Source organism: Lynx canadensis, chromosome C1 (genome assembly GCF_007474595.2).
Source record: "Lynx canadensis isolate LIC74 chromosome C1, mLynCan4.pri.v2, whole genome shotgun sequence".
Classification (NCBI taxonomy): Eukaryota; Metazoa; Chordata; class Mammalia; order Carnivora; family Felidae; genus Lynx; species Lynx canadensis.
Window position 1 is genome coordinate 198,023,114 of NC_044310.1, and position 10,008 is coordinate 198,033,121.

Sequence of the window (10,008 nt, forward strand, 5' to 3'; positions counted from 1 at the left end):
GTTCTGTGGTTCAGGTTGTGCAGATTGTTGTGTTAATCCTCAGATCAGTTTTCTAGGTGTGCAGGATGGTTTAGTGTTGGTCTGGCTGTATTTCATGGATGAGAGACACAGAAAAAACTTCCATGCTGTTCCACCATCTTGGCTCCCTCCACATTTACATTAATTTTTAAAATAATTCTTCAGCATTGGTATTAGAACTATTTTACTGAAGAGTAACCCAAGAGTCTCAGAGTGATTAAGTGGTTTCCTCAAGATCAAGCTGACACAGTCAGACCATCATCTGCAAATATTTATTGAACACCCATGGGCACAACTATTCTTGTAAGATGATACAGACACAGTTGCAATCCTCATGATTTTCTAGGTGAGAAAAACCCATCAATAAGAATTCCAAAATTGTTGTTATGAGTGAATAGTGTATTAGGATTTTTGAGATTTTGCTCATTGCTTATATAAGACAAACTTCATTTTGCAAGTGTAGACATGATACTCTAATAACTTAAATAAAATAATTGAATAATTTTAGCTAAGTTATTTATTATTACTTAACATTAGAAAACATTAGTTTGAATTGTGTAAATAGCTGCTGTTACACATTAAAGAGGATAGAACCAGACTATAGCTATAGATAATAGACTATATATTTTGTTATATGGCTTACAACATGAATGTTACTTTGTGCAATTATTACAATAATTCTGTGAAATTACTTCTTTTGCCTGTGAGGAAATCTGAGATGAGCCTGTTTAATGGGTATTCAAAGCCACATGAGTGGCAGAGTGAGAATTCAAACCCACATCTTGGCTAGTGCTATTTTCTGAGCTCCAAAAGAATATGTAAACTCACCTCCAGATTCTCTGTGTGTGGAAAAAATATCCTCTAGCAAATTGTTCTGTCTAATGTTACTGCATAATTAAGCAGATTATAGGATAAATTAATGTGTTGACATAGTTAACTATTTCTTATTTACTTTTCTTTCCCTGTGGAGCAGGCTACACTGTAGGAGGCCTTTTAAATGGAAACATCCCATTAACTTTCTTAACACAGAGGTGGGGAGACAAACACAGCAACAAATACAGCTACTATAGCTGCCCTTAGGCACCCTGAAAAGATGTCATCTCAAACATCAGAGAGCAGTAAATCATAGAAGGAAGGTGGCAGTAGGGGGAAGTCAAAAGACTTGTTTTTTCTCAAAATGTGATTTGCTTCACGATTCTGAGGGAGCTCATTAAACATGCAGATTCCTGGGCTTCAGCCTAAACTACTGAATCTGAATCTCACAGTTGAGTCCCAAATGTGTCAATTATAAAAGTTCCCTAGGTGATTTTTTTTCATTAAGGCACATTAAATATTGAGACTCTGATACATAGTTCATTCTGAGTCAACAGACTTCAGTTAGGATACTTTGTCTGCACTAGGATACTCTGCCTAATTTAAACAGGAATTTACTGAAAGATCTCAAAAGTTGATTGAGGTGGAAGAAGCAGTTAGTCCTTGAGATCTAGGAAGAGTAAACCACAACATGAACCATCTGTTCAGGACATCATAGCTCACTCTGGATAGATACCAACCATTTTTAGGGTCTTTGCCTTTCAGGATTGTAACAGATCAGAACCAGCCCCTTGTCTAATGGGTAGCTGGCCTCCCAGACCAGGCTGATCCAGTGGGGAAAAGGTATTTCCAGTAAGGAATCTGGATGCTAGCAGAAAGGGGAATTAATACTTAGCAGTCTAAACACAACTGCCCTCGGTATAGTACATAAGAGTTTAGTTTCATTATTGACTGAAGTCTGATATGGCATTCTGCAGGCAACTCCAGTAAGATCTAACCCGGAAGGGGCCTCCACTTAGTGAAACAATATTTAATTGCTAGTTATGAACTCTAATGCCATCAAGTGACAGTGAATGCTGGAGCTTTAAAAGGTCTCAGTCCGGGGGCGCCTGGGTGGCGCAGTCGGTTAAGCATCCGACTTCAGCCAGGTCACGATCTCGCGGTCCATGAGTTCGAGCCCCGCGTCAGGCTCTGGGCTGATGGCTCAGAGCCTGGAGCCTGCTTCCGATTCTGTGTCTCCCTCTCTCTCTGCCCCTCCCCCGTTCATGCTCTGTCTCTCTCTGTCCCAAAAATAAGTAAACGTTGAAAAAAAAACATTAAAAAAATAAATAAATAAAAGGTCTCAGTCCGACCTACCTCTGCCCTGTGGTGTCCCTTCATGTCCTCAAAGCTTTCCTTGTGGACAGCTAATCATTCCCTTACCCTCACGACAAGTGGGCCTGTCAAGTTTTAGGTGGTAGCTCCCAAGTTTGAGTAACTCAATAATGTTTTCTTATGAAAAGATAGAAGAAATAAATCAATTTTTTATGGGGTAGTACCCACTTTGGTTACTGACTAAAGTTTAATTATTCATATAACTATAGTTCCCATGCCATCAGGTTTCCATTTTCTGCCTGCTGCCTTAACATTCTTTCTACCTAGAATACTTCTCCTCCAGACCATCACATTTTGGGGTCCTTATCTGTATTCATATTTTAGCTCAAATGAGATTTTTTCAAGGAGCTCTTTCCAACCATCAAACCTCTATAAACTGTCCTTATCTTCTACCATGTCCCTTCTGCCCCTGCCTGATCATTCCCCAGTCCCATTGCCACATGTTTCTTTCATAATACTCCTCATGATCTCAGATCTTTTATAGGTGAGTTGGTTATTTCTTATATCATTAGAGGGGCACCTGGGTAGCTCAGACGGTCAAATATCCAACTCTTGATCTTGGCTCAGGTCACGATCTCATAGTTTGTGAGTTGGAGTCCTGGATTGGGCTCTATGCTGACAGCATGGAGCCTGCTTGGGATTGTGTCTCTCCCTCTCTTTGCCCCTGCCCCACTCGCTCTCTGTCTCTCTCAAAAAATAAATAAACTTAAAAAATATTTAATATCATTAGAATATTAACCACCCCCTTTCATGCCATACACACACACCCAAATGAACTGGAAAGTACTTGCCCACTTCATTTTGACATGCCCAAGACTGCATCTTATTTTGAGTAGGACATAAGGAATTTATATTTCTTACCTGAATACATAGTTCTCATAATGTCAGTCTCCTTAGCAGGGGTATGGATGGCTCTTCTTTTCTATCCTGCCTTTTTTTTTTTATGTTTATTTATTTTTGAGAGAGAGAGAGAGAGAGAGAGAGAGAGAGAGAGAGAGAGACAAAGCATGAGAATGGGAGCGGCAGAGAGAGAGGGAGACACAGAATACGAAGCAGGCTCCAGGCTCCGAGCTGTCAGCACAGAACCCAACGTGGGGCTCAAACCCACAAACAGTGAGATCATGACCTGAGCCAAGGTCGGATGTTTAATCACTGAGTGAGCCACCCAGGCACCCCTTTTCCATCCTGCCTTTAACCACATTTCACCATCCATCCCATGCCTTAAATACACCACTGTGCTTTAGAGTTTGCTGAATATGCCAGCTATTCCATTTCCTGTGTGGATTTCTATTTTTTTTTGCCTTCACAAAGAGTTCAAAACAAAAAACAAAAACAAAAACAAAAACAAATTCCGGAAGAGTGAAAAGTCACAGACTGGATTGGATTGCTAGGCCTTATGACATCCCATGATTTGTCTTTTTGTTCATCTTTTCATTGCTAAATTTTCTCTCCAGACTTCCTTGCCTTTAGTAAGAGTTTAATTGTGCATCATACAAATCAGGAATTTAAATGCATTTGTTCTTAGTAACTATTTCTGATATGAGGTTAGTTGGCTCACATCAACAAAGTTGATGCTTAACATGCTATTTTAAAACAAGCATTATTTTCTGAGTGTAATCATTTTAAAATAACTTAAGTGTTCCTTTGAACCATATATGGAAAAATTATTACAACCGTAAAGCAAAATACAAGTCAGTTTCACCACAAGTCATGAGTATTTAAATTTTAGGTGATGATTAGGAAAGATGAGAGAAGTTAGAACTGAAACATATACTGTGTTGTTTAGTGTTTCCACTATTATTGTCAGATATAATTATATATGTTTTACATTACTATACAAATATATGTAAAATTAGATTATATACCTATTAAATATAGTAGATAAAATATACAAATTACATTCAAATCAATGTTAATATATTTTGATATGTTTAATATAATATAATTTTATTTTATTTTATTTTACTTTACTTTTGCTTATGATAGAACTATTAGATCCTGCAGATAAATTCTACCACCTATGAAATTCAGACAAACAGGGTTTTTACATTTAAGGTCCTCCTTCAATGGACTCGATAAACCCCTTCTTAACTAACTATTTGGACGATTCAAAAAGTCATTCTATTGATTTCTACAAAGTTTGATTTGTCTTTTTTTTAAATTCAAAGCTAGTCTTATTATTTATCTCTCATAAGGAAAGCTAGTAACCTTGTTTAGCTAACTTTATTGAAATATAATTTGATATAAAATTGCAATTTTGATAGTAAAAATAAAAGAACTTAGATTTAATGATTTATTCTAAAAAATTAAATTAATGATCAGTATTTAAGTCAATCTTCATTTGTGAGTCAGTGAGTTCTGACCATGAATAACTACAGATTTCCAGTGGAGATATGAAAATAATAGCATTATTTAAAAAAGTTTTTGCTAGAAATATTTTATGATCCTATGCGTTTATAGAATTTGGGAGAAAGATCAATGAACATGGTTTAAGTTGACTAAATTATCTTTAGATTTCTAGTTACTGACATAACCAATATTTAAAATTTAATAATCAATTTGGAAAGATAATTTCATCAAATTTTAATTATTACATTTTCAATATAATTACTGCTTTTCTCAAAGAAGAATACAAAGCATATAATCATTTATCTTCTACCTCTATTAATGTTCCTGGATGGGAAAAAATTAATATAGAGAGTGAATACTTCAGTTTATAGGATTAGAACCCTGTAGCAAAAATAGGGTAGTTACATTTTCTATCATAAAGAAGTATACATATTAAAATATAATTGTTATAATCAGGAAACATAACACTGAGGACATTTTGGGCTAATTATGAGTCAAAATAATAAAATGAGTTAACTTTATCCATTTAAAATATAAATTTTCACATATAATGTATGTACATAGTATTAGTATTTGATTTATAAGGTAGAAGTACATTTTTATTAATAAACAATTTATAATATTTGAAGAAGACCCTTATATCTATATTTAAGTCATTCAAGTTGCAAAAAGACCTTATAGGACCATAAGCCCTTAGAATTTACTATCTATTTGGTCAACTGCAACACTGTCTGAAAAAATAAAAACAAGGCAAATAATATTCTTCATAAGTAAGACAAAGTATTAAATATAATGTCAATCTATTTTTAGAAAGGAGGTTTTTCTTATTAGACGAGGCTACTATTTGTTTGACTAGTGTGAAAAACTTCATGATAGATTGATGATTTTTAATGGGCATAGAAAATCATTCGAAATTATGAGACAGAATACTGATGGATGAGACTTCAAGAAACAGTTGATAGAGGGAGATAGAAAAGAAAATAATAATCCAGGGGACTGAGCAGCTATGAATATGACCATAGAGGATTAATTGCATATAGAATAGTGAGATATATTTGAAAAGGTAATTGACGATAGATTGTAGGGAATTCTGAAGAGTTTAAGTACTAGACTGTATACCAATGGTGTGTCATTTAACAGTTTTTCAATCTTTAGAAGATCTCTTGGAGAGAAATATCAGATATATTTGTTTTCAAGTCCATCTACTGATGCACCTCCTGATAAAATTATCTGAGAAGTTGCTAAAAATGCATATTAAAGTTCCTGATTTACTAAGTCTCAGAGGGACCTAGAACTCTGCATTTTTAGCAAGTTCTCTTATTTCTTATTTCACAGTGAACTCCCAGAAGCACTGGAAGACAGACCATAGCCAGTGGAGTTCTTTGGGGTTGCTAGAGACTAAGTATTTTGTGCCCCTCTCCAGGGCATGTCTTCAAATGCAGAATGTCTCAAACATATACTTAACAATATATTTGAACAATTGAAGATTTTTCTATACTTCTGAAATGATACTGAATGATTCTGAAGTACTTCTGAATGATCAGAAATTGTGATTCTTTTCCAACCTGTGGTCAGAGCCAAGGCCCCCAGAGAACATCAGTGCTTACCTTTATTAAATTGTCACCATAATTAAATATGGCCTCTGTTGGTTACATGAAATAGAATTCATACAATATGCAAACTCAGCAATTCCATTTCTGTCACTATGGTCGAAGAAAAGTTAATTTTTTATGAACAAGTTAGAAGTTTCACCAGGGATTTGTTTTTAGGGTTTTTTTAATTTGCATTTTTTAAAACAGTTTAAGTTTAAAACAACTTTTAAGAAAAAGAAATACAACTCAATACCTTCAACTGTTGATGCATCCATTTGAATCTTTTGTACAATGCCATGTTGTACTCAGTCAGGCACGTGTGGAATGAATGTGAAGGATAACAAAGCCTTTAGTTTTTGGTTCATGAATCTGTAAATTTTTTTTTCCTTTATTTTTCCCCCTTTGAAAAATCCATTCAGTGCCCCTTGGTATTTACCAAAAAGAATTGAAAACATATGTCCACACAAAAACCTACACATGGATATTTTTAGCAACTTTATTCATAATTACCACTTGGAAGCAACTTAGATGTCTGTCAGTATAGTAAATGGATTAATCAATTAATTATTAATGGATTAATAAAAGAGCTATTGAGCCATAGAAAACCTGGAGGAACCTTAAATGCATGTTGTAAAGTGTAAGAAGCCAATCTGAAAAGGCTACATGGTATAGAATTCCAGCTTTTTAACATTCTAGACAAGGCAGAACTATGGGAAGAGTAAAAAGATTAGTGGTTGCCTGGGGTTGGGGAAGGGAAGAATGCATGGAACATAGAGGATTTTTAGGGCAGTATCTAAAGGTGGATACATATTATTATATATTTGTTGAAATATATAGAATGTGCAACACCAAGAGTGAACTGTAATGTAAACTATGGACTTGGGTAATTATGATGTCTCAATGCAGGTTTATCGATTGTTAACAGACGTAGCACTCTGATGGGAGAATGGGGAAGGCTGTGTCTTTTGGGAGGCGGTTGGGGGGCATATGAAAATCTATGTACTGCCTCCTTATTTTATTGGTAACTTAAACTGCTCTAAAAAATAAATCAAACCATTCTCATATCATATTTGCTAGATGTTAATATTAAATATTCAATGTTTCTGTACCGTGTGACTGATGAGTTTAAGTGTCATGGAAGATGTCATGTCAAGTTAAATGCTGAATTTGTTTGCTCTATGAATTGATTGCTCATGTAAAATCAGTTTTATTGCTGCTGATATTTAAGGCATAAACCCATTTGAACTGTTTTTACTCATCTCTGATGCCAAACATGGCTGTTGTGTTTTTTTTTTTTTTTCCCTCACCAATAACCAGTTCTCTGAACTCTGAACACCCCTGATTGTCCTATAATTCAATTCTTTTTGACTCTAAGTACGGGAGTTATTGCTGAACACACAGGTTAAGGGCTCAGTCTCACAAGACTGCCCCCACTCAGATGCCGGTCAGAAGTCCCACATTGCCACCTGTAGTTCTGACCAATTGGCTATAACTTCAAGGGGTTTCTATAATCCCCTCTTTAGATTTGCTAATTTGTTAGAACTCACAGAACTGAAGAAAGTCCTTAACTTACTCTTGTTATTACTTACTATTATGGCTTATTATAAAGGACACAACTCAGGAACAGCTTAATGGAAGAAATGCCCTGCACACAGTATGTGGGGAAGGGGCATGGAGCTTCCATAGCCACTTCAGTTGTGCTACCCTGCCACTGCCTGGATGTGTTCATCCACCCAGAAGCTCTCTGAACTCCATTATTTAGGAGTTTTTATGGAAGTTTCATTATATATATGGAAGTTTCATTAACAATTAGTAATTAACTCAATCTTCAACTCCCCTTCTCTCCCAAGAGACCTAAGTGAGGCTGACCAGTCTAATATCTCATTAGCATATAAAAGATGTCACTTTGGAGACTCCAAGAGTTTTAGGGGCTGTGTGCCAGGAAGCTGGGACAAAGACAAAATAGGTATTTCTTATTGTACCAAACCCACCACTTACTTTTCTTTTAAAAAAAGAAAAAGAGGGGCGCCTGGGTGGCGCAGTCGGTTAAGCGTCCGACTTCAGCCAGGTCACGATCTCAAGGTCCGTGAGTTCGAGCCCCGCGTCGGGCTCTGGGCTGATGGCTCAGAGCCTGGAGCCTGTTTCCGATTCTGTGTCTCCCTCTCTCTCTGCCCCTCCCCCGTTCATGCTCTGTCTCTCTCTGTCCCAAAAATAAATAAACGTTGGAAAAAAAAATTTAAAAAAAATAAAATAAAATAAAAAAAGAAAAAGAAAAAGAAAGAAAAACTGGTTTGTCATGTGTATGGAACTTTTTCACTATGCTGCTACTAAATAGAAGGTAAAATTTTATAGTTTGCCTACCTGAACTGTGAATGTTATACTTCCCTTGAAAGAGATAAAATAAAAATAGACAAGTAACATATTAGAGAAGTCTGGAAAATATTCATGGGGCATCTAAAGTAGGCTTATCTGAAGTAGTCAGGGGTTCTTACTAGTAGTCTACTTTCACACCACGTGCCCATTTTCTATCCTGCTCTTTGTTCCATTGTCTAAATCTAGGGAAATGGTAGCTTTCTGCCCAGCAATTAAACTAGCCTCCTTTTCTTTTATGGAGAATATGTATTTATTTGATCTGCTTTTATAAATAATGATTTAAATGGATGAAAAGGCAGATTGTTCTAGTAATAAATATTAAGTAGTAGTAGGTTAGACACGTTAAAAAGCTATAGCAATTTATACAAAGCCATACTGGTTAAAATTTTTAAATTGACACAAAAATCATAAAAAGGATGTTAATCATAATCCAGGACATACCGGAATAAACATTGATAAATCTAGCCCTCTTCCAATCTTGTCTCTCATTTATCCAAATTCTGTAACAGGAAATATACTCTCAAGGGTGAAACTTAAGCATTTATCAATTTATCTACTAGAAGATTATGTGGTGCTATTCCTTTATTGTCCATATTTAACAATGTAAGAAATTAATAAAATTAAAAGACAGTTTATTAGATTAATTACATGAGGCTGAATTAGTAATTATATAAACTGTGGTATAACATTTACACCAATTTAAGAAAAATGCTTTTTTCTATATCTGATTTTTTAATATGTCTGAAACCTTATAGAATTTAAGCTAGAGGAAATATATCTGCATTCTGTGTTTTGATTATCAGTATTCTAAATTACAAATGCTTGTACTTGAACAAATTATATTATGGTAATTTTTTCCTTTAAAAGGAGAATATCAATGGTTGAAAAATAATTCAGGCTATTTATCATCATCTTAAAAAAAGTAAAATAACAAGAAAGCCCATTTAGGAGACACATTAATCTCCTGTGTGACTCCAGAAGCAAGTAGAATTTTTAAAAAACATCTTCAAAAATCATATGGAATATACCTCTTCTGTTCTTTAAGAATATATCTCAGACATTCTTCTAAAAAGTTAAGACATTTAAGCTAAGGCAGTGGTAGATGCTGATGCTTCAGGAAATGACAAAAAAGAAAAATGTTGATGAAGTCTCCTTCCTGGGGCCTTGGAAGGAAAGACTAAAAATATATAAGTAGGGATTTAGTTCATTGCAATGATAAAAATTATGTCTTCCTTTTCCACTGTTTTGTTAGATCACAGATTGCCAAGTGACAGAGCTGGGATTTGAACTCAAGTTTGTCTGAATCAAGTCCCCCACACCTTTGACCATAATACCTTGATGTAGTAGTTCCCCTCTTATCTGCAGTGGGATATGTTTCAAGACCCCCAGTGGATGCCTGAAGCCACAAATAGTACTGAACCATATACATGCAATGTTTTTTCTTATAAAATACCTAACTTTGATAAAGTTTAATTTATAAATTAAGGAT